Consider the following 24,459-nt stretch of genomic DNA (forward strand, 5'->3'; position numbering starts at 1 on the left):
TGGGCTTTGAACTAAGAGAAAATTGGGTTCAAAAATCTGACTCCTCTCTTTATACTTTTATTTTGAATGAGTTATTTAATATATTTGAGACTTAATTCCTACAGCTATAAATATACTGCAGGATTGTTACTGTAAATTTCAAACAGAACAATGGAGGAAAGGCATTTAACACACTTCCTGTTGCAACAAAGATATTTAATAAATTCTGGCAACTTTCTTGTCATTGTTTAGTAAGGCAACAGATACAAAGGGATGGCAAATGATTCTGAAAATTATTAATTTCTTTTTGCTTTCAAGAGATCCTAGGAGTTTTAATTTTTGCCTCTTAGAACCATTGTATCTATTAGCAAGAAGGCATTCATAAGAGACAAACTGAAAGTTTATTTCCCCTTTTCTCCTGAGGTCACCCCGTTAGAGGTGCTGCAGCTGAACACCTGGCTGAACCCTGGCAACTAACTGTAGTCATCACAAATATAAGGATCCTGTGAAACTGGTTGTGCGGCTTTGAAAGCCACTGACCTTCATTAGAAGTGAATTAGCTCTAGTTTCTTCCTGGTCTTTCTCTTGCTTAAGTCTTTCCCCAACCCCCTGGCCAAGGTCACATTCAGGGTACCACTGCTGCCCCACATGAGTTGCATTAGGAGATGCTGTCCTTGGTGTGTTCTTCCTTAAGGCAAAGATTCTTAAATCTTGGTGAGCAGCCTTTATTTGAATCATTTATATGGAACAAATTATTCTTTTTCTTCTAAGTTTTAGGTTTTTAAAATTATTTGCTTTTTTTAATGTTCAAAATGTCTGAGAATGCCACATTTTTATATATTAATTGTATCATAGTTTTTATAACAAATAAAATATCATCTACCATTTAATATTTAACACTTCACTTTATCTTTTAAAATGCTTAAGAAACAAATACTGTATATCATCAATTTACTGAAGCAAGTTAGCTGACAACTTTTTAAAGAAGTTCATGATACAGTAATCTCTCTGGGCTTAATTTCCATCTTATTTAAAGTAAGGAAATTGAACTCAACTTTCTCCAAGATCCCTCCCAGTTCTAAGACTACTAAATATAGTTATATTTTATAACGATGTAATATAATTAAGCATTCTGACCAGTACCTGGCCCATAGGATGTATTCAATTAATATTTGTTGAATGTTTAATAATATGGGTAGCCTGGCCAGTGTGGCTCAGTGGTTGGGTGTTGACCTATGAACCAGGAGGTCACGGTTCCCTTCCCAGTCAGGGCATATGCCCAGGTTGCGGGCTCTGTGACCCAGTGTGGGGTGTGCAGGAGGCAGCCAATCAATGATTCTCTTTCATCATTGATGTTTCTCTCTCTCTTTCCCTCTCCCTACCTCTCTGAAATCAATAAAAATATATTTTTAAAAATCAATAAATAATATAGGTACTTTAGTATGGAAAGTACTTCCTAAAAACTAACTTGGGCCCAGCTTGTGTGGTTAAGTTGGTTGAGTTTCGTACCGTGCACCAGGAGGTTGGAGGTTTGATTCCAGGTCAGGGCACATGCCAGGGTTGTGGGCTTGACCCCCAATAGGGGGTGTGCAGGAGGCAGCTGATCAATGTTTCTCTCTCATCATGGATGTTTCTATCTTTCTTTCCTTCTTCCTTCCTCTCTCTAAAATCAATAAAAACATATTTTTTTAAAAAACTAACTTGGCGTAATGATCAAAACGTGGTAGAAGTCATTATTAAGTGCTTTTACTGCTTGTGAAGATTAAGGTATTCTTTTAAAATATTTTTAAGTAATAATTTATTAACTAAATGAAAAATTTGATCCTTACAGAAAATAGTAATCTATTTTTAAAATCAATGGAGTAAAGGGGAAATGATTTTGTGAGAAATATAAAATTGAAATTCAGATTTCCTATCAAACATGACAGATAAAAGACAAGGGCTTACTTCAACTTTCTCCCAAAACAATTGTACAACAAAGAACATAGGTTTGTGAAAAGAAAACAAAAACCCATAAGGACAAATAGAACAAGAGATGAGGACAACATATGAAAGTTGTCAACACAATTTTGCAATTTCAAATGCAGAAGGATGACTAAAGCAACATGAAAATCAATTGCTGTGAAGAGACAGCCTTAAGGGAGGAAAGGAAAACCAGGAAGCAAACTCGGTTGCGCTGTAGAAGCATGGTAAACTTAGGCACTGGAGGCATCGGGTGCCTCTGAAGAATGGGAGTACAGGCAGGACTGTGAATAGGAAAATTACTTTGAAAAGTATGTGAGAAGTAGTTGATACCTAAATCCAGGGATGGCCTCACAGGCATGCAACCCGTGCATTTGCACAGGGTCCCACACTTAAGAGGCACCTGTGCAGTTTAATGCTCTCCTGTTGCCATCATTAAATTCTTAATAATTTTTGAACAAGTGGCTTGACATTTTAATTTTGCACTGGGTCCTGCAAGTTATGTAGCCAGTTTAGCCTAAATCCACCCCCCTTACTTCACACAGTGAGGTGTCTATCCCTCCTTCACCCCAGCAAAAGATTGAATGATTGGAGGTACACTCTCTGAGAAGGTTCCACCAGAGGGACTATTTGGGGACATCAAGTACAGCTAAAAACAGAGGGCTAGTGAATATTACTCAGAGGACAATGACATGACCAGCTCCTTTCCCCCACCTGGCACAGAGAATACTGGCAGTCAAGCTTATAGCCCCAGAGGAAACTGAAAGAATCTCCCAATTAAACCCATAGTTCCTATTGGATCACCTGACAAGTCTTGATCATGGGCATAGATAGCTGCTAATCGACCCTTTAGTGCCTCAAATACAAATGAGAGCTAAGGATCACCAGATCTGAGGAAATCCTCTATCAGAAATATAAGGGTTAAAATAAGCAAAGAATAAGAGGGAACTCTGAGGAATCACAACACTAATAGAAGAAAAAACTATAAAATGTTATTGTTAGATAATAGAAGCTATTACATTAATAACAAAGAATGCTATTTTTTAAGGAACACTCAGAAAAATTTTAAACTATGACTGATATTAATAATAGATAATATAAATAAAAAATACATTAAGACTTATGGAAGATAAGGTAATTTCTGGGTTATTTCTTCAATCAGAAAGCAAAACAAAATGAAACAAACAACAAAAGAGTTGGGAAAGGAGAGACACAATATAAGCAAATTAAAGGATCTGTGCAGAATGTTCAAAATCTAAATAATAGTATTTCCAGAATGGGAAAAATAACAATAAAGAAGGGAAGAAATGATTAAATAAAAAATAACCATACTCAAATATTCCAGAATCAAAGGCTATAAGTTCTCAGATTGAGAGTAGTCATTCATTCAACAAATTATGCTAAGTTTTCAGAATACCATGGTTAAAAAGAAAATGCTAAATATGTCCAAAGAGGAGAAATATGAAACATGTCACAGAAGATTAAGAATCAGTATGACGCTGGATTTCTTCAAAGCAAAATTAAAAAATAGAAGACAATGATTAAATGCCTTTGAAATTGTGAATTTTCAGCATAGAAAACTCATGGAGTCAAACTATCAACCAAATGTAAGAGTATAAAAAACAAACATTCTCAGTTATGCAAATTCTTAAGAAATGTAGTTTCTCCATTTTTTATTAGAAATCCACTAGAGAATGTGCTACACCAAAATAAGGCAAAAGATAAATAAATTAAAAAAATAAAAAAAACCCATGTGATTCAAGTAACAGAAGATACAAGACAATGAAGTAAAATCCTAGAACTGTGGCAAAAACCTAGGACAAGACAGCAAAAAAAGACCCAATTGGAGCAAAAATATGGATATAGCACAAGAGGGGGAAAATAAAACTAGCAAATTACCTGATATTTTTGAGATGTATTAGGTGAATAATTACACTTCTAAAGAGAGTTTGTGTATGCCTAGCTGCATGACTCTGTGATTGAGCATCGACCTATGGACCGGGAGGTCACAGTTGGATTCCTGGTCAGGTCAGGACACATGCCCAAGTTGCTGGCTCAGTCCCCAGTAGGGGACATGCAGGAGGCAGCCTATCAATGAATCTCTCTCATCATTGATGTTTCTATCTCTTTCTCCTTCTCCCTTCCTCTCTGAAATAAATAAAAATTTATTTTGAAAAAAGAATTTGTGGCTAAAATGTACTGAAGTAACAGAGAACATGAAAGAGCAAGGCAATTACTAACTCCAGGAAAAACATAAAGTAATACTACCTAGAAATATAATCATTGATTCAACTATAAATAACATTCATAGAGCCATAACCATGTAAACATGGACTATTGATTTAAGTAAATTGTGAGGTAACTGCATTAGGTATTTGATAGAAATGGTTGTGTTCTTTCCAAGGTGGTGGGGTTAGAGGGGTTAGTCAATGGTCAATAGGTAATATCTAAATAAAATTTTAAAAATAAAAATATTATTTAGAAATATGGAGGCAAATACTAGAAGATTTGCTAATGGATTAACCTGCCAGAGATAAGAATCAGGTACAGGGGGAAGTGGAGCTGGAAATATTGTTTTTTGTTATGAGTCTGGTAAAGCCTTAAGACATTTAAAACCATGCTGTGTATTCTGTGATTCAAAACAATAAATTAAAAACTTAAATCTGTGAATCACATGTACTTGCAAAATACTATTACAATTCTTATACTCTGGTTTCTCTTCAGATCGCATAAATCTTTCGCCTTTTACAATTCTTATTTAATCCCCAGCTGGTAGTAATGATTAAAATAATGGCAACCTCAAGAGAAATAAATAGGTTATTCTAGTTGACAGCATAAGTACAAACACTATGACTAAATGAATTCCTCATTAATTGTTTTATTTCATGCACTAACCTGTAGCACAATTATATACTAGTACAAGGCTTTTGACATTGTAAAACATTAGCATATGCTCAGATTGGAGGGCAGCCTGAACTTTGTAGGATAAGTGAAGAGTGACAGGTTGATGTCAGTTGGTGAGGGAAGGTTTTCTCCAGCCTGTGAAACTATAATCCAAATCAAGTGTTCCCTGAGACATGGATGAGCAAAGGAGAGCTGATGTGTTAATGTGGCATAAGGGACAGTTTTAGTAATAATTGGAGATGGCCAATTACAAGAGAAAAGAAACTTCAAAACATAACCACTGAGAGAAACTAAAGGAAAGGGAACCAGCGTAATTATACACTGAGTGGCCAGATTATTATGACCACCCCATCAGTACTTCGTTGAGCCACCTTTTGCCTTCAATACTGCGGCGATTCTTCTTGGCATTGACTCCACGAGATGTTGAAAGGTGATGCGAGGAATCTGACACCATGCCTGATGAATAGCACTGTCCAGTTCTGTGAGATTTGATGGTTGTGGAACCAGCTGCCTGATGGCTTTTAACTTCGTCCCACAAATGCTCAATTGGATTGAGATCTGGTGATTGTGGGGCCACCTAAGCAAGGTAAAGTCTCCCTCATGTTCTTGAAACCACTCATGCACTTTACGAGCACCATGGCATGGCGCATTGTCTTGTTGGAAGAAGCCATCTCCATTGGGATACGCCATCAACATGATAGGATGAACTTGATCAGCAATGATACTTAGGTATGTTGTGCTATTTAGACGTTTATAATGGTCTGGCCCTCTAGCAACTTCAGTGTGAAATTATAGCTAATTTGCCTACAAACGTCAGGTGGTCATAATAATCTGGCCACTCAGTGTATATGGCAGGTCCCCAGATCAGATCACCAGGCATTTCAGGCTGACTTGGAAGGAGAAATAAGCACACCAAGGGCTCCAGGAAGGTGGGATGTTTGATCATTCAACAACATAGCTCCTGGAGGGCTGTTCACTTTCTGATGCTTGCGATTCCAGTAGAGGCTACCCCCAGCCGTCTGACCTTAGGGGGTAGCAAGGGCAGGGACTGTTCTCTCCACCTCAGCTTCAAGTTGAGCAGCTCTAGATTTGCACACTGGGTTTCCAGGTAAGATTTCTGCTTGAACACATTGTTTCAAGGCTGAAAACCAAGTTTTAAAAGCACTGCTCTTCTCCAGATTCTCTATTTCACAGATATAGAAATATAGAAATAAGGGTATTTTTTAAATTAAATCTTTATTGTTCAGATTATTACAGTTGTTCCTCTTCCCCCCCCCCATAGCTCCCCTCCACCCAGTTCCCACCCCACCCTCTGCCCTTACCGCCCCCCTCCCAATGTCCTCATCCATAGGTGTACGATTTTTGTCCAGTCTCTTCCCGCACCCCCCTCACCCTTCCCCCGCCCCAAGAATAGTCAGTCCATTCCCTTTCTATGCTCCTGATTCTATTATATTCACCAGTTTAATAAGGGTCTTTTAAATAACCACTTACCCAAGGTGAAAAAAGTTCTGATGGCAAAATTCAAACTAGGAGCTAGGCTTTCTGGGAGCTAATTAATTTGCTTTCTCCCACACCAATGACCCTGGCAATGTTGCTTTTCTGTTAAAGTAAACATACTTTATGAAATATGTTAATTATGACTTTGCTTAACTAGTCTTAAGTATACAATACAGAACCTTACTAAAAGAAACATGAACAGCCCTTACCGGTTTGGCTCAGTGGATGGAGTGTTGGCCTGCGAACTGAGGGGTCCCGGGTTCGATTCTGGTCAAGGGCATGTACCTTGGTTGTGGGCACATCCCCAGTGGGGGGTGTGCAGGAGGCAGCTGATCGATGTTTCTCTCTCATCGATGTTTCTAACTCTCTATCCCTTTCCCTTCCTCTCTGTAAAAAATCAATAAAATATATTTTTAAAAAAAGAAAAGAAAAGAAACATGAACACCAACATGTAAAAACCCAAATGGAACTCTCTTCACACATGATGCAACACTCATTTTGGTTTTGGCTCTTTATTTACTAGGAGGTTTTATTCTATTTTTCTGCTATATTGCCAGGTCTGCCTGTTTTATATGCTCTGAACTGCTTTGTTGAATACAGTCATTAATTACTTGGTTGCAAATACTACTATAGCTTGGTAATTCACACAAGTACAGCACTGTCTCTTTAATACTTGCTGGTTTGCTGGTATATGAATCCTTCTCAGACTCCTTCTACTCCTACTCCTCCCTCCCGCCCCACCACTCCTCTTTAGAGAGAACTAACTGACTTTGTTCCCAACATTTCTCTGATTGATGGGGACAGAGCAACATAAAAAAATATATATATACAAGGTCATTTCCCACTTACTTGCTCTGCAAAAATATCTGTGATTCTCCAAACCAGAATTATTTTATTCTTAACCACCGTAATTATGTCACCACCTACAGCTATCGTTAAGCTCACCATTTTGACTATCCAAGCAAATAAGTTAATTTGCATGAGGGGGTTGAAGTAATCCAATAACTAACTGTTATTCTGTCAAAGATCTCTGGTAGAATGAACTTCTATTACTTTTTCCCTCCTATCTTACTATTTTAAAAAGACAATTGAAACATAGCAGGCTATTAAAATACACACACCTTTCACATAGATCCTCTTTACAAGAGATTGTCAAGTGCCTAAATGGATGTACTAGGTAATTCTATTGGTTGCAGCATGTGCAACAGGGTAAAGTGGAGAAGTGGAATTTGAAAAAAAATGATGAATATTCTGTATCAAAGTTCTCCACACTAATATAAATAAATTATATGGTAGCAAGTGAAGAAGCAAACCTAGAACCTAGCTTACAGCCATGAGATACTATGAGCTTGTACTGATTAGCTTTGTTCTTGTGTTCTACCTTGGAAAACATATTAAATCACAAATCTACCAGAGGTGGACTAGTAACTTCTAAGTGTTTACAGCTGAACTGATGCCTAGATTAAAGACAGAGAAGCAGTGTTTAAGGAATGACCAGCAAGTCTTAGTTTTGCCAAAACTAGTTATAAAATGCATTTTAAACAGTTCAGTCTCAAGTAGCTTTCTGAATATCTGATTAAAGTCTTTAAGAGAGAAAATTAAACAAAAATAAGTAACTTACAAGATGATACCTTGCAGTATAAAAATATCATGCTGATGATTCAAAGGCAAATTTTAAGATATTAAAATGCTTTTGTTCCTGGAGAAAAAAAGAACTTGAATACATTTCCTTTTTGCTGGGATATATGGTTCTGTAACAAATATGTTTTCCTCTGTTTGGATCCAAAACAATGTGGAATCTTAAGGACAAATAATTATTGTAATAATTTTAATTAAAAAGTGCCAAGAAATCAACAACTTCACTGGAAATTTGCTCTTTCTATGAGGAAATACCACATTAGTTGGGGATTCAAACAACCACCGGTGTGCTCTATGCTTCCTGCTGATCAGCTGCTGGGCCCAGAGTGTGTTGAAAACAGTGATAACTAATTGTGCTATCTCTTCACTCACAAGGACACTGCTAGGGTTTTAATAAAGTGATACCTACCAAACATTGATATTTTTTCAAAGAAAGTTACAATATTAATAACTGATAGTTAAACTGTATACAGTAATACATAGGACAGTATTCCCTGAATTTGTACTCATCTTTTTTGAAAGAGCATAAATTGTTCAGAGCTTGTAATGTGTTTAGTTAACACAGGCACCGTCAATAAACTAACAAACTTAATAGCACAGCTCGTGTTAGAGGAAAAGAACTTTTGTTATAAGCTGTCAGCTTTTTTCACTAAGATTTGGGTTTATTCCATTTGTTATGGAATAATGGAATATCACTATCACAGTAGTATCCCTCGTCTTGTTACCCTTAAATTCCCTACTGTGTAACTGTCTAGAAGCTTTATGGTCCTTTTTAAACTAAGTTCTTTTCCCATCAGTTAGGGCTCAATCAGAGAAGCAGAACATTAGGGACTTGTGGCCAGGACTAGATCTTACATGATTGTGGTAGCTGATTAAGTCTTTGCAAGACAGTTGTACTAGCTTCTGATACTGGGGATTGAGCTCTCCAGGGCTGCCCTTAACAAAGTATCACAAACCGGGTGGCTTAAAATTAGATTCAAGGAATTTAATGTCTCAAGTTCTAGAGGCCAGAGGTCTGAAATGAAGGTCTCACAGTTCTAGAGGCCAGAGGTCTGAATGTCATGATGGGTTCCTTGTTGGGAACTTCTCGGGGTTTGCCGCCAGTCTTTGGCATCCCTTGGCTTTAGATGCATCACTTTGGTCCTTTAACTTCTCCCTGTGTGTCTTCTCATAGTCTTCCTTCTGTGCATGTCTGTGTCCAAATTTCCCCTTTGCATATGGACATCATCATATTGGATTAGGACTCACCTTCATGACCCCTTTTTAACTTGACTTCTGTAAAGACCTCATTTCCAAATAAGGTCTCACTCTGAGTTACTGGGGATAAGGACTTCAACACAACTTTCTTGGGGTTGGAAGAGGGGCACAATTCAATCCATGACATTGGGAAAGAGAAGGACAAACTGGGGTCCACAGCATGAGCTGGAACCCACAGGAATGGACTGACACCACGTCAGTTACACTGCCTCTGGTTCTGATGGTGTGGGAATGCTGCCAGAGAAGATGGTAAACTTCATCATGCAGCTGGACACTCACCTAGCACAGGGGTCAGAGGAGTTAGAGGATCCAAGGCATGGTGGGCATTTGCCAGCCTGCCTGCCTCCCCACAGCAAGGAGTGAGCCAGCAGGTAAACCAAAATGTGTGAGTTACAGAATGGCTGCTATAACTCAAATCTCATAGAAGAATCTCTCTGGTGGCTCACCTTAGCCAGAAACATAGGAAATGGAACTCTGGAAGTTGTAGCTCAGTATAGCCATGTTAACATGACAAAGCCAGCACACTAAAGACTTTACATACTCTGTTTAACATCTGATAATATGAATGACGATCATTAAAGAATCAAGTTATTTTCAAGCATATATGCCATCCCCATCAATTCAGACACAGGAAAGACATTTTCCCCTCCTAATGGTGTTTAGTCTCCACTACCAATAAAAATAAAAATTGTATCAATCACCCAAAAAGTTTAACTGGATAACTGAAAATTAAACCCCCCAGTTTAGTTTTCCTTTGCACTGCCAACTAGATGGCAATAAGAAAAGGATTTGAAACCCATCAAGCCTAAAGGTTGAGTTCAGTTAAATTAGGTAAATTTGTAAACAAATGAAAATATCAGACAATTGCCCTTATTATTTTTATATATTTTTTATTGATTTCAGAGAGAGAAACATCAATGATTAGAGAGCATCACTGATCAGCTACCACCTGGTCCCCCCTACTGGGGATGGAGCCCACAACCAGGGCATGTGCCCTGACAGGGAATCGAACCATGACCTTCTGGTTCATAGGTCCCTGCTCAACTACTAAGCCATACCAACTGGGCCAATTGCCCTTTTTGATAGTCTTATTAGAAACTGCACCGGTGAGGTCGGGACGGCCCCGGTGAGGTTGAAACGGCCCCGGTGAGGTTGAAACGGCCCCGGTGAGAGCGGGACGGCCCCGGGGAGGTTGAAATAGCCCCGGTGAGTCCGAGACGGCCCCAGTGAGGTTGGGACTGCTCCAGTGAGGTTGGGACAGATAATGGGGACCAGTATAGACTGATGAACAGGGGTAGATGCAGAGGCAGAGCAACATTGAACAGACTGTCAAACTACAGTGGGAAGCCTGGGGAGGGTTTGGGGCGGGGGATTAAGAGATCAACCGAAGGACTTATATGCATGCATATAAGAATAACCAATGGACACAAGACACTAGGGGGTAGGGGCCGGGGGAATGTCAAGGTGGGGGGGAAGGAGACATATGTAATACTCTTTGTAATACTTCAAGAAATAAAAATTATAAAAAAAATGCAGTGAATAATCACACCCTCTTTGGAACCAATAGACTTGAGTTTCAAACACAGTTTTACCTCCTGGGAATTTTGGGAAATTTTCTTGATCTCTCTATATTGAATTCTCAGTTCATAACTATAGGGATAACTTTAATAGTTGCTTCAAAAGTCATTGTGTGGTTGATGTGAGGAAATACATGAGAGGAACTTGGTACAAAGGTGGGTGTAAGTGTTCAAGCAATGTTAGTTTATCTCTTCCTCCTTCTCTTTTGTCTGCTTCTCTTCTTCCTCCTTTTCTGTCTTTTTCCTTAATTTGAGAGCAACAAAACGGATGTTCTCAGTTCCTTGCAGCACTGAACTTTGCTTTTCTACTGTGTGTCTGACGTAAGTCTTATGAACAATAACACACAGGACATTTTAAATACCATTGGAAACACATTGTGGGTGGTGTTTGAAGTAGCATCTCTGAGATCAATTATGAATGGAAATGCTTATTTCTACGACATCAAAAAGGGGAAAATGTTCCATCTGAAAATACTCTGTGATAAGTAAACATGCTGAACTTTTTCTGGAGACGTGCTTAAAATTCCTTTGGGTAAAATTTAAAGAATAAAATTAAACAGTAATGCATTGCCTTTCTGCCAGGAAGTGGAAAGTATGTTTCCAGGCTTTCTTCCCTCTGTCCGTATTCCCTACAAATACAAAACCCCTTTTCACAGTCCACACTCAAACCCACCACTTAGTTCAGTGCACTTTCTCCTCTCATAACTCACCTCTGTTGCCAGTAAACACTCACTTGAACATGTGTAAGGTCTTCTATGACCCCTTCGTGGACTGTCCTTGTCTTCTTATCTCGTAATCCCCATGAAAATAGAGACTTCGTCAAACATTTCAGTTTACAAAATGCTTATACAAGGTGCATTTATAAGATGTACTCTGATAAAAAGGAAGTGGCATGGGAAAGGACAGAACAGTGGGAAGGTGTGGAAAGAATGAGAAAGAATGAAAACAAAGCTCCTGGAGAATCTGTGAAATCTTCCCAGATGTCATTGCTTGAGATGTGACATAAAGCATTGAACTTGGCTGATGGATGTTACTTTCGCCCAGTGGGGCCCACATTTCTAGCATCATCAGGTGCATATGATATGCATTAGTCTGCATCAAACATTGGTTCCCCACAGATTTATCAATTTTACAGCTGCCCCTCCCAGACCCTCCAACTTCTCCAACTATTCCCTCCTCCAAAAAGAACAGAAATACGGATGTCCTAATGCAGCAAGACCTCATACATATAGAATGCTGAGAAAATATTATTTCAAAAAACATATGAAAGAAAGGATATAGTCTACAGTTATTTTTGCGATTCATTAACTAGTTTTTTAAAGATTCTCAAAAGAGGGCCATAGACTCATTCTTGTAATAAACCTATGAAATTATTAAAAGATACTTAAATACACACAAGTGCCAACTCCTCCAAATCACCTCTGTAAAATTTACTAACTCTTTCAACTCAAACTCCACTTTATAACCCTTTATAAATAAGCTAGCAATTTGAAGTATTGGATTGCAGGAAAGAGCCATAAAATTTCCATGAATCCATCCTGAAAATGACATATTGTATTGGGACCTTTCTACAGGAGACAGTGCGTTTTTGGACTGCTGTAATTTTGAAAGATGTCTCTGAAAAGGAAAGGCATATATTTTCATAGCAGCTAATTCTAGACAAAGAGTGGAGTCCGTGGTTATTTTAGTCCAACCTAATTTAATGTCACAGTGGTGGGTCTGGTTTTATTTATTTATTTACTCATTTAAAGAGGCTGTGCTATATGGAAGGGGTTGTGTGCTTAGAAATGGGTAATGGTAGCAAAGCATGAAAAAGTTCTCTCTTTTTTTTCTGAAAACAATAACCTACATTTAATGGTAAGAAATCACCAGCAAATTCCATTATGTTTGTGGGCTTGACATGCGGTGCTTATTAAATGTAGGAACAAAGCCACTTTATACATCATAATGTTCACATTACAAATTCACTGCTCATAATGGTGCTGCAAGTGTATGTGCAATTTTTCTGAACTTATGAAATATATTTCTGACACCTCAGGTATTGATGTATGCACGCGCGATATTGTCCCAGTGCAGGAGGGAGACTTAACTGATGTCTGCAAGATTTGATTTATTACAAGTAAATATGATTGCCTTCATAATCTGATTTTATTATGTTCGGGGCTCTCGCAGGTAAACTTTTAGCAGAAGGAAGAAGGCCAATTTTATTAAACCACTGTGTTCCTGCAAACCATAGAGTTTCTTGTCAAGGGGGAGGGGAGCTGCTGATCCAGAAGGTCTATTGAAAATTTCAAAAAAAAAAAAGAAGAAGAAGAATCTACTTCCAACATTCCCAATATCATATCTTCTCAATTCCCATACCTATTTCAAATGTGCTTGTGCTACTTTGAGCTCTATATTCCTTTCTTGAAAGCCACATTAAAGTAAAACTCACATATCAGAGGTCAGCGGTAAATATGCCTAGGAGGGTAAGCATACCATTTCAAAAATATTGCAAGGAGAATTTTTCTCTTTTTTAATGGAGAAAAAGAGATTTGATGAATGTGAGAGAATTGGGATTAATATTGATACCTTCAAAGCATTTGATTAAAATTATTCCAAATGTGTAGGCCACAGCTTTGTTATACCAACAACTCAAATAATTAACAACAGGTTATCTCAGGATCAGAGATGGACCTGGGCCTAATGCTGTTGATGAGGAACATGGGTAGAAACAGGGGTAGTGAATAAAGGGACTGAAGTAGGGGACCTGTCCAGTTCATCCTTTAAGGATGACTAGACACAGATGTAATATACAGCATGGCCACTATAGTTTAAATAATACTGTATTGCATATTTGAAAGTTGTTAAGAGAATAGATCTTAAAAGTTCTCATGACAAGAAAAAATTTGGTAACTATGTTTGGTGACAGATGTTAGCCTGACTTTCAGTGGTAATCATTTCACAATATGTCCAAATATCAAATCATGATGTTGTATTCCTGAAACTAATATAATGCTATATGTTAATTATATATCAATCTTTTACATAAAGAAGAGTAGGCACAAGACTCTCCCAGGTCAACTATGTCTAATCTTATTCCAAGTATAGAAGAACAAAAATTATTTACATGGAAGTATGCAACCTTCCCCCTCCCCCTGCCCATTAGAAAGGATCCTGGCTTCACTTTCTCTAATTCTACTCCAACTTGCTGAGGAGGCTTCTGCTACTTCATTGACAGCCACTACCGCCAGGGCAGTAATTCAGGTCCATGTAGTACAGAATAAAAGAAGGGAGTGAGGTACAGAAATAAGGGCGAGGGGTAGAAAAGAAAGGATACATCGGCTTGGGTTAGTGAAAAACTGCTGATATTGATGGGGGGTGGGATGCAAGACCTAGTTAAGGAGTTTGCAAATAAATCAGTCAAGAGCACCTGAGTGGTATGAAGGAAGTTGTTAAAAGAGAAAAAAATAATGTTTTGCTCTGAGCTATGAATGCCCTTCACTGTTTTCAAGAAATACAAGGAAAATACCTAAATTAACTTTAAATTACTGTTTCTTTGATGATCTCAGTTTCTTGGGTGAGACATGTTTCAACACATATGTATGATGGTTAATATATTGCCATTTTTTCCCATGTGGTGGATATCATGGTCCTAGGGTGGATATCATGGCCTTAGGGTAGCAGAGTAGACAGTTCAGCCATTACCAATGAAAGAGCCATGGCAAGGAGTTTAATGGACATGCCCAATGGAGACTAAGACATTAAAACAAGATCTTCTGGTTTTCATTGTGACGGGGACCAGAATATATCACCTTAAAATATGCTTCCTTGGCATGTGGGTTATTTTGAGCTAAAAGCCATTGAGAATCAGTAGACCAGGAAAAGCTTTAAAAATAGAGCATATGGTTTCCTTTTGTAAAATATATTTACATGTAGAAAGAAAATTTTCATTTATAAAGGTGTTTCCCTCTCGTGTTCAAGATTGAAGAGGACTTTTAATAACTCATCAATGGAAAAGACCCTGACTTAAAGCTGCCTAACCAACTTGACTAAACAACCCTTATTTACCATACTTTCTCTGGTCCCCTTCCCATGACTAGCCTCCTCCCCACAGAAGCCCCAAACCCCTTTCACCTTATTTAACCTAAGATGCTATTTAAGCCAGAGTTCTAAACACCCTTTTGGGTTACTCATCACTGGGCACTTCCATGTGAATGTACAATGCAAAATAGTAAACTCGTGTTTGTTCTTCTCTTTTTAGTCTGTCTTTTGACAGTCTAATTTCTTAGGGCCCCAGCCAGATAACCCAAGACATGTGAAGGTACAAAATTTTTTTCTCCCCCTACAACTGGAATAGGAGCAAATGGTTCTGAAAATGGTCCCAATAAGAGAAAATAAAAATCTTCATATCCAAGTGGAGATCAAGAATCAAGAGATCAAGAACTTAAAGCCAATATAGTAGCTCCAACTATTTTGAGGTTACTATATAGTCTTTTCTAAGACAAAAAATAAAATTGTATTTTATAGCTTTTTTTCTTAGTTCTATTAGTTTTTATTTTGATAGTCTTTGATCAGATCATCATTTTCAAAGTAAAGATTACCTTGAAAATATCAACTATATTGACGTAGAACAAAAAGAAGGGTTTCGATCCATAATAGTGTAGATTGCTGAAGGAATCACAGACCCCTGGTAACTGAACATAGCAATGACATTAGGAATCACAAAGCTTTAGAAACTCCTAAAGGGACAGTTGTAACTTATGGGCAAAAGAGGAGAACTAGGGCCCATTCTTTACTCGGAGAATTTCCTTCCTGATATCAAATCTAGAGATGGTTTGAACTATGTTTATCAAGAGAAGCCATGCACTTGAAATGCTCATAACATCTACACTAATAAAAGAGAAACAAGCAAATTGGTGTCACTCTGCTACGCCCACCAGCCAATCAGGATGAGTATGCAAATTAACCCAACAAAGATGACAGTTAATTTGCATATGCAGGCACAGAGCGAAGATTGAAGACAGTGTAGAAGGAAACCAAGCGCTGCAGAAGGGAGCGAAGCAGTGGAGAAGGGAGGGAGCCAAGGCAGTGGAGACGGGAGTGGAGCCGAGGCAGCGGAGACTGGAGGGAGCAAGGCAGCAGAGACAGGAGCGAAGCCCACTCGCAGGAAGCCCTATTCTTGCAGGATCTTCCTGCAATGGGCCTCTAGTTCATTTATAACAACCAGCCCTCTGCTTGGGTTATCACCAAGGCAAAATGGGTGAGCTATTCTCTCTCTCTGCCTTGCTCTTCTAGTCTGTACACATCATGCCTCCTCTAACTGAGTCCTTTCTTATGTCCAGTCAGACACCAATTTTTTTAACCTGATTTCACCTCGATTTGGAATAAACTGTTGAGGGTGAGAAAGGAAATGCAGTGTGATCTCTTCCAAATTATTGCATACGTAGAAAGCTACTATCTAATGTTGCCAAGACTTCTATCTTTCAATTTTACATTTGGACACATCTTCTAGCTTCGTATTGCACTCTGTAAAGTAGCAACTCCTTTTTGCTTTAATTGAAATGTATTGTGTGCTGTATCATATCTAGTATTTCCTCCAGCAGGAGATCCCAGTTGGGGATCTCTCTGTAAACACACTGAGGATTGATAGCCCATACATCAAGGGTTTCCTTGTGAGCGGCTGTGTGCCTGGGAGAGCCTATGTGTACATCTAAGACACAAAGGGCTTCTACCCAGGAGAGTGGTGTTTTCCCACACTGCACTACTGTAGACCCAGGGTGTGGCTTTCTGTCAACCTAGCGGGGGCTATGATGGAACATAAGGCAATGAACTGTAGCTTCCTACGTGGGTGAAATCTTTGTATACTTGCTTCATTGGCATGAAACTACTGCCAATTTTTTATTATAGTGAAGCAGTAGTTATCTGTCCCTCTCTGGTGCCACCTTCCCCTTCCGTACATCAGTGTCTCTGTGATAAAATTAACTGAAAAGACTCTGGCCAGTGTGGCTCAGTTGGTTGGAGCATCATCCTATACCCCAAAAAGTGGCAGGTTGCATTCTCAGGTCAGGGCACATGCCCAAGTTGCAGGCTCAATTCCCAGTGTGGGGTGTGCAGGAGGCAGCTGATTTCACATTAATGTTTTTCTCTCACTCTCTCTCCCTTTCTCTCTCTCCCTAAAAATTGATTTTAAAAATCTTAAAACAAAACTGAAAAGAGATTTATGGACAAATGAATGTAGCTGAGGTCTTGGGAGACTGGCTCACATAAGCCAGGTATCTCCCCGAGACTAAGAGCCAGCTTTCCTGGCTACCCTGCTTAAATACCTCCCTTTCTGTCTTAGTATTTTCTTATGATTTTTTTCAGATATGCATCCTTACAATAAATACCCAGAAATCCATTGTGCCTTTGTCCAAATCCCTTTTTTTAGAGCCCCATAACTGGAACTCTCACCTTTGCTATGGAAATGTCAAGTAGTTAGCATGCAGCATTCGTTTATTCAAGAGAATGATGAAATGGACTCGCCATCTCAGATAAGACACAGAAGGCAGAGATGGCCTTTCTCTATTAGCTGTATTCTTTCCTCAAAGAAAATTAAGGGCAGGGGGTGCACAAAGGGGAACGTCAGGCTTTATAATTAAAAATATAGGGTCATTTCTTTGTTAACTCTGACCTCTCAGGTAGCAGCCATTTCTCCTTCATCGCTCAGAATAGGCTCAGAGGCAATAAATATTAGCATAATATTGGTTTAACATCTCTCGTCTCCCCAAATTTTCTATAACCCGAGTTCTTATTAAATCTGCATAATGCTGCCAGAAAAACAGGGTTGAAAAGCTACCCACGTTCCCAAACCGGAAATCTCCTCAGCAAAACTAATCACAGACTCAAGCACATTTGGAATGGCTAATAGCTCAAAAGGAAAATTAAGCTCATCGGTATAACTAATCCAAGACAATCAACCTTGATTGTCACAACACAGACTTGTACCAAGGGAACCTAAGAATGAAAAGAGAAAAGACTGCCCTTGAAAAAGGTGACCTGACTGTAAGAGGAGCAGGGATAGTGGAATGGTATGTGCCCATCATATCTTCAACCATTTCAGCAAGGTGTCCCAAAGAACGTGGCTGTGGGGGACTTGGCAGATCATGTTTCTCTCTATTGGTGATATATAATATGAGGTTAGTCCATGGTATTTTTTTTAATTTAATTTTTTTAAAAAAATCTTTATTCTTGAAAGTATTCCATATGTCCCCCTTTTTCTCCCATTGACCCCTTCTGGCCCACTCCTGCCCCCCCCCAGGCCTCCTCCACCCAGTTGTCTGTGTCCATGGGTTATATATATATGCATACAAGTTCTTTGGTTGATCTCTTCCCATCCACCCACTCCCCCCGCTCCGCCTTCCCTCTGAGGGCCCATGGTATTTTTAGTGTCTCATTCTCTTCATTATTTAGTCACTTGCTGGACTCCTCCTCATTCTCTAAGATCTAGAGAATACAAATTCAAATGTTGCTTCTTCTAGGAAGCCTGGCAGGATTTTCCCAGGAAGAGTTGTTTCCTACCGTTGGCTTCACTGTACTCACCTCATGAACAAATCTGGCCAATGTTTCATACTAAATCTGTGAGATGGGGATTTAGAGAACCATCTCAGGCAAGCCCAGACATGGCAGGTCTGAGTGGAATAAAATTGAACTATAATTGAGTAACTTTGGTGCTGCTCTGAGGTGTCATCCGATGGTGTACTCATCGCCACTGACGTTTGGTCACCCCAAAACCTCTTTTCAGAGGTTGATGGTTTCAGGTTTTCAAGGTTTGGATTTTTTTTTTCGTTTTGTTTTATTTTCCCAAGATACATCTATTAAAATTCAGACCTTCCTGGGGAGATGAAATCAAGCTTTAAGTCTTGACACATTCACTTGTTAATTTACTCAACATGCATTTTAGATCCGCTGCTAAGGGACCCTACATCTTGTTCAAATTTTTGACAGGGAAGGAATTTCTACAGGATGTAACAATTGCCCCAAGAACATATAGTATGAGTTGCTAGGGGCTTAGAAGTTACCAGAAATTAGGAAGAGGAAATTCAAATGAGATACTAAAATAGAGATCCAGTTATACAGAGTAGACCTTTATAGTCTCTGGAATTAGAAAAAAGAACACACAAAACACTCAAGTTTTCTTTTATACAAAAAGTCTCATACCACAAAATCACATTTCTGCTTCTCTTCCCCCTGCTCCCCAAGTAGTCACCTAGGATTCTCTCTATCTAAAAAAAATTTTTTAATTAAAATTTCTCCTTTCTTCACTTTAAAATGGGAAGAGATCCTTCCATTAGTTTATGCCAGAAACTCCTCACAAGTTAACCATTTCGGAGAAAAAGTGAAATGAGCAGATACTGACAGTTAAATGGGACACAAAAGCACTGAGTTTAGAATATTTGAATTCCCATTTTTAAAAAAAAGTCTTCAGAAAATAGAAATCTTTGGACTAAAAAGTGTATACAACAAAATATCACTGTACAATGAATGACATGTATAATCTCACTAAATTAATATATTTTTAAACAAAATCATGAGTAGCAAAAAACAGCTAGCAAGATTATTTTTATTTCTTCAGCTGTATTAATAACTAAGCAGCGAGGTAAAACTAAAAGTGTATTTACTCTGCAAACAAGCCCCTCAAATAAGGCATAAATATTAGGAGTGAGGTTGTGCAATGTAACAGACTCGTTTTTCCATAACCCACTGGCAACTTCGATTCTTTTTTAAAACCTTGCTGAGCTTGTCATTTCTAATTAAAGAGAATCCAGTATATATCTTCCTGTTACCAGGATAAACCCTCTTTCTATAAAACTGATACTATAATGTACAAAACTCTGTATGCCATTTCTATGCATTTTCATCACAACAGGATCTGAAAAACTTGGGTCTGGCACGTTGGAGCACAATTAGCATGCATCTTCTTGGCACAGAGCAGCTGGGCATTAGAAAAATGTGTAGGGATTCGCTGTGGGTGGTGGGAGGAAAGGAACTGCTAAGACTGCTCCCCCACTCCAGAGCGGGAGGCATTCCAGAGAATGTAGACTCACCTAATGACCACAGGACATTTTGTACATAGAGAAGATAGACAGCAAAGGGACATAAATGTGCAATTTATGAGAAGAGGAGGCTCAAAAGGTTAATGAGCTCAAACTCAGTAATCAGAAGAAAGCAAATTAAGAGAGCAATGAGGTATCTTTTCATATTCATGAGAATGATACAATTCATCTGGCCAATGCAAGTATTGGTGAAGATGTATGAGACCTGGGATTTTCATGCCCAGCTGGGGGAAAAGGGGACTGTTTCCTTCATTCTGGAGAACAAGCTGATACAATCTAGTCAAATTAAGTCTATGCATATCCAGGAATACATCCAGCTCCCAAACATAAGTATAACAAGGAAATTCTTACACAGGACCAAAAGACATGGGAATGATTAAGGCAACTTAGTCATGGTGACAGACTGGGAAGCAACATGGATGCCATCGAGAGAATAGAAGAGATGAAATGTGTTGGACACACACCACAGAGTACCTTGGAGCATCAGACAGCCACATCTTTGTTTTTACATTGACTGTACAAATAACAACTGAATAGGCCTTAAAAATACAATATTCACACAAAAGCCTGCACATGAATGTTTATAGCAGTTTTATTTATAATTCCCAAACTTGGAAGCAACCGTTGTCCTTCAGAAGGAGAATGGATTAAAAACTATGGTACGTCCATATAATGGAATATTACTCAGAGCTAAAAGGAAATGAGCTATCAAACCACAAAAAGACTTGTAAAAACCTTAAATGTATATTGCTAAGTAAAAGAAGCAAATCTAAAAAGGCTAGATACTGTATGATTTCAAATATCTGACATTCTAAAAAAAAAGGTAAAACCATGGAGAGAGTAAAAAAAAAAAAAATCACCGGTTGCCCGGGGCTAGAGGGGAGGGGTAATAGGCAGAACACAGATGATTTTTAGGGCGTGGAACTATTCTGCGTGATACTATAGTGATGGATACATGTTATTATACATTTGTCCAAACCTATAGAACATACACCAAGAGTGAACCTTAATGTGAACTGTTGGCTTCAGGTAATAATAATGTATCAATATTAGCTTATCTATTACAGAAAATGTACCACACAAATGCAAGTTGTTAATAATAGGGGAATCCGTAAGCATGGGGAGAAGGGATGGAGATGGAATGAATGGGAACTCTGTACTTCTCAATTTTTTCTGTAACCTAAAACTAATTTAAAAGATAGTCTAGTCCTTTTTAAAAATAGTGCTGAGTTTTTAAAAAAAGAAAAAAGAATAAGCTTTCGTATACCAGACAACATTCTTGCATTAATTTAAAATGTGTGGGGAAAACCATACACCCCTTACAAAAATATATTCAAACAAAATGATGTTCATTAAACTGATGAGGACGATTGTCTAGTGAGGAGGGGGACGGGAAAGGGTGTGGGCTGCGGGTAAAGGAAAAGGAAGAAGGACAGCTAGGCAACTGCAGGCACAAGTCATGAGCGACCACTGTGCACTGGGAGTGTGATGAAGCCAGCCCTCTGGACAGAAGGTGGAGCAAAACAAATATGCATTGAAGGGAAAGGACAGAGCCTCGCTGTGTGTGTGTCTCAGAGGCTATTGGCTTAACTGGTGGCTGAAGTTGTGGAGTGTGAGAGTGGGGGAGGGCCGAGGTTTGCAAATCTGAGTGCTCTTTCCTGATCCATTTCCTCCTGATCAATTTCTCAGGAAGAGTTGGACAGAGGAGATGTAGAGTTGTAAGCAGCAAAAAAGCCTGTTACAGTCTACGACTTTTTAAAAATGATTTCTGTTAACAAATGAGTTCTTAAAAATTGCATACTGTGTAACCAACAATTTTGCAAACTTCTGCCAGCTGGAAGTAAGTGCCTGGGTGATGGGACAATGGATCTGTGTGACCTCCAAGACCAAACATGTAGATTGTATTTCAAGATTCCCACAAAATGGCACATGGAACCCAGCATCCTAAGCAGTCATTTATTAGTAGGCATATGTGGGCTCACCTCTGTCCGTAATCATGATTTTCCAAACAAATGTTTACAAGTATTGATTCAAACTCTGATGTTAGGTATTCATGGTGAGATCTGACAAACATTTAAAGAAAGGCTCGCCAGTGGATGTAAGGATAGCTCGATAGTCCTGTTCATTGGAAAGGGAAAGTTGACCCATATTCTAACTACATCTTTGCTACTTTATAGGCATCCCACAGGCTCTGCATTTCCTAGCTTAGGTTTAGCATTTTGGCCTAAGTGGTGGCTGAGGTTAGAGAGGGGGAAAAAATAGAATAGGGCAGTGGTTTTCAAAACAAGGAGGCTTTTTTATTCTATTTATTTCTCTTTTTTAAAAAACTTATTGTCTAAAGTTTTACATATATCTCCTTTTTCCCCAACTGACCCCCACCACCACCACCACCACTCCCCTTAAGCCAGCCGTGGGCAAACTACAGCCCGCGGGCCGGATCCGGCCGGTTTGAAATGAATAAAACTAAAAAAAAAAAAAGACCGTACCCTTTTATGTAATGATGTTTACTTTGAATTTATATTAGTTCACACAAACACTCCATCCATGCTTTTGTTCTGGCCCTCCGGTCCAGTTTAAGAACCCATTGTGGCCCTCGAGTCAAAAAGTTTGCCCACCCCTGCCTTAAGCCATTCCCACCCCAGGCAAGCCCCCACTGCCCCAGTGTCTGTATCCATTGGTTATGCTAATATGCATGCATACAAGTCCTTTAGTTGATCTCTAACCCCCCCCCCCCACACACACACACACCATTTGTCTCTGGATCTATTCTTGTTCATCAAATTATGTTGATCATTATATCCCACATATGAGTGAGATCATGTGATATTTATCTTTCTCCAACTGGCTTATTTCATTTAGCATAATGCTCTCCAGTTCCATCCATGCTGTTGCAAATGGTAAAAGTTCCTTCTTTTTTATAGCGGCATAGTATACCATTGTGTAGATGTACCACAGTTTTTTAATCCACTCATCTGCTGATGGGCACTTAGGTTGCTTCCAAATCTTAGTTATTGTAAATTGTGCTGCTATTAACATAGGAGTGCATATATCCTTCCTGATTGGTGTTTCTGGTTTCTTGGTATAGAAGTGGGATTCCTGGCTTTTTTGATGGAGATGGTGGTTCTGAGGCAATGGGAACTAACCCAAAAGCATTGTGAAACTTTCAGCATTTCCACTGCTATTTAGATGACATTTGCACGACTCCTCAAATGGCAGAGCCCAGAGCTTGGCAGTGGCCAAGGCTTGGCTGTGAACTAAGGCTCTCTGTTGCTTTTGAACCCCAGTACTGGCTCCTTAGCAAACCAATCTACCCATGAGAAAAGCTCATAAAAGGAAGCAAAATCTTCTGGTTTTATAATGAGCTGCATGCAACTCTTGGCAGAGCGAAAAGGCAGGCGGGAGCAAGATGGCTCCCTTCCACCGAGCCATGGTCATTTCAGGTTGTCCTTTTTCTCTCCCAAGAAACCTTCATGGGGCCAGGGAGGGGTGCACACGCCTGTCTCTCTCCTTAGAAGATCTGCTTAAATACCTGGATTATGGGCACAGATGGAGACAATGAGGAAATACCATGTGCTAGGATTTACGACATTCCCATTGACTGTACTAAATAATTGAAAGAATACAGAACCCAGATTAGGATACTTTATTTGAAACTCCTAAATAGACAAGCACAGCCAGGCATCAGAAATTTTGCACTTGCTGATTCTTCTGCCTTAAATGCATTCCTCCAGGCTACCTCCCTCATTTCATGCAAATGCCATCTTATCAGAAAGAATATCCCTGACCATCCTGTATGAAATAGCTCTTTCATCATCCTCGGTCTCCAGACCCTGCTTAATTTTCTTCATAGAACTTTTCACACACCCCCCCCCACACACACACATATTATACATTTGTTTGTTGTTGCCTTATTATCTGACAAAAATGTCAGTTTCATGATAGCAGATTTCTCAGAACTGGGAACATTACTTGGGATATAGTAGGCATCCAGTATAAATAATGAACATGTCCCACTTACAATGTATCTTAGCTCTGTGACTGTGGGTAAGTCACACATCTCCTATTTCATTACTAGTGAAATATGGAGTAAAAAATAGGTATTCTGCCCACCTCCTGGAATCTGTGTGATGTATACGATAAAGCTGAGGGATCAACCATTTGGATTTCTAGTGTCCTTTGACTGATATTTCTCAGAGAAGGATCAATTCTGGCATAATAACACTGGGAGAAAAACATAGGGCTCACCAGGCAAGAAAGGAACTGTGTTCATCACTCCATGAAAGAAGCAGCTGCAAAAGAAATGCCCCTAAATAGCAGCTTGACATGGAATCGGTGAGCTCTCCCCTTCTTGCTCCGGGCCTCTCACCTGTTGAATGCCCCACCCACCTCCTCTTGTACAGCACCGGAGTGTGCTGGTTGTGTGTGTCTGTCACTCAGAGGGTGGACCTTTATGTTTTGGGATATGGCCTCCTGTTAGAGGATAAGGGGATGAGCAATATTGTTGTCTTACTCGACAGTGTGCAAGGGAAGTGAGGCATTTCTTAGGGAAGGTCTACCATCCCCCTGTTGTT

This window comes from Myotis lucifugus, unplaced genomic scaffold (genome assembly GCF_000147115.1).
Source record: "Myotis lucifugus unplaced genomic scaffold, Myoluc2.0 scaffold_31, whole genome shotgun sequence".
NCBI classification, from domain to species: domain Eukaryota; kingdom Metazoa; phylum Chordata; class Mammalia; order Chiroptera; family Vespertilionidae; genus Myotis; species Myotis lucifugus.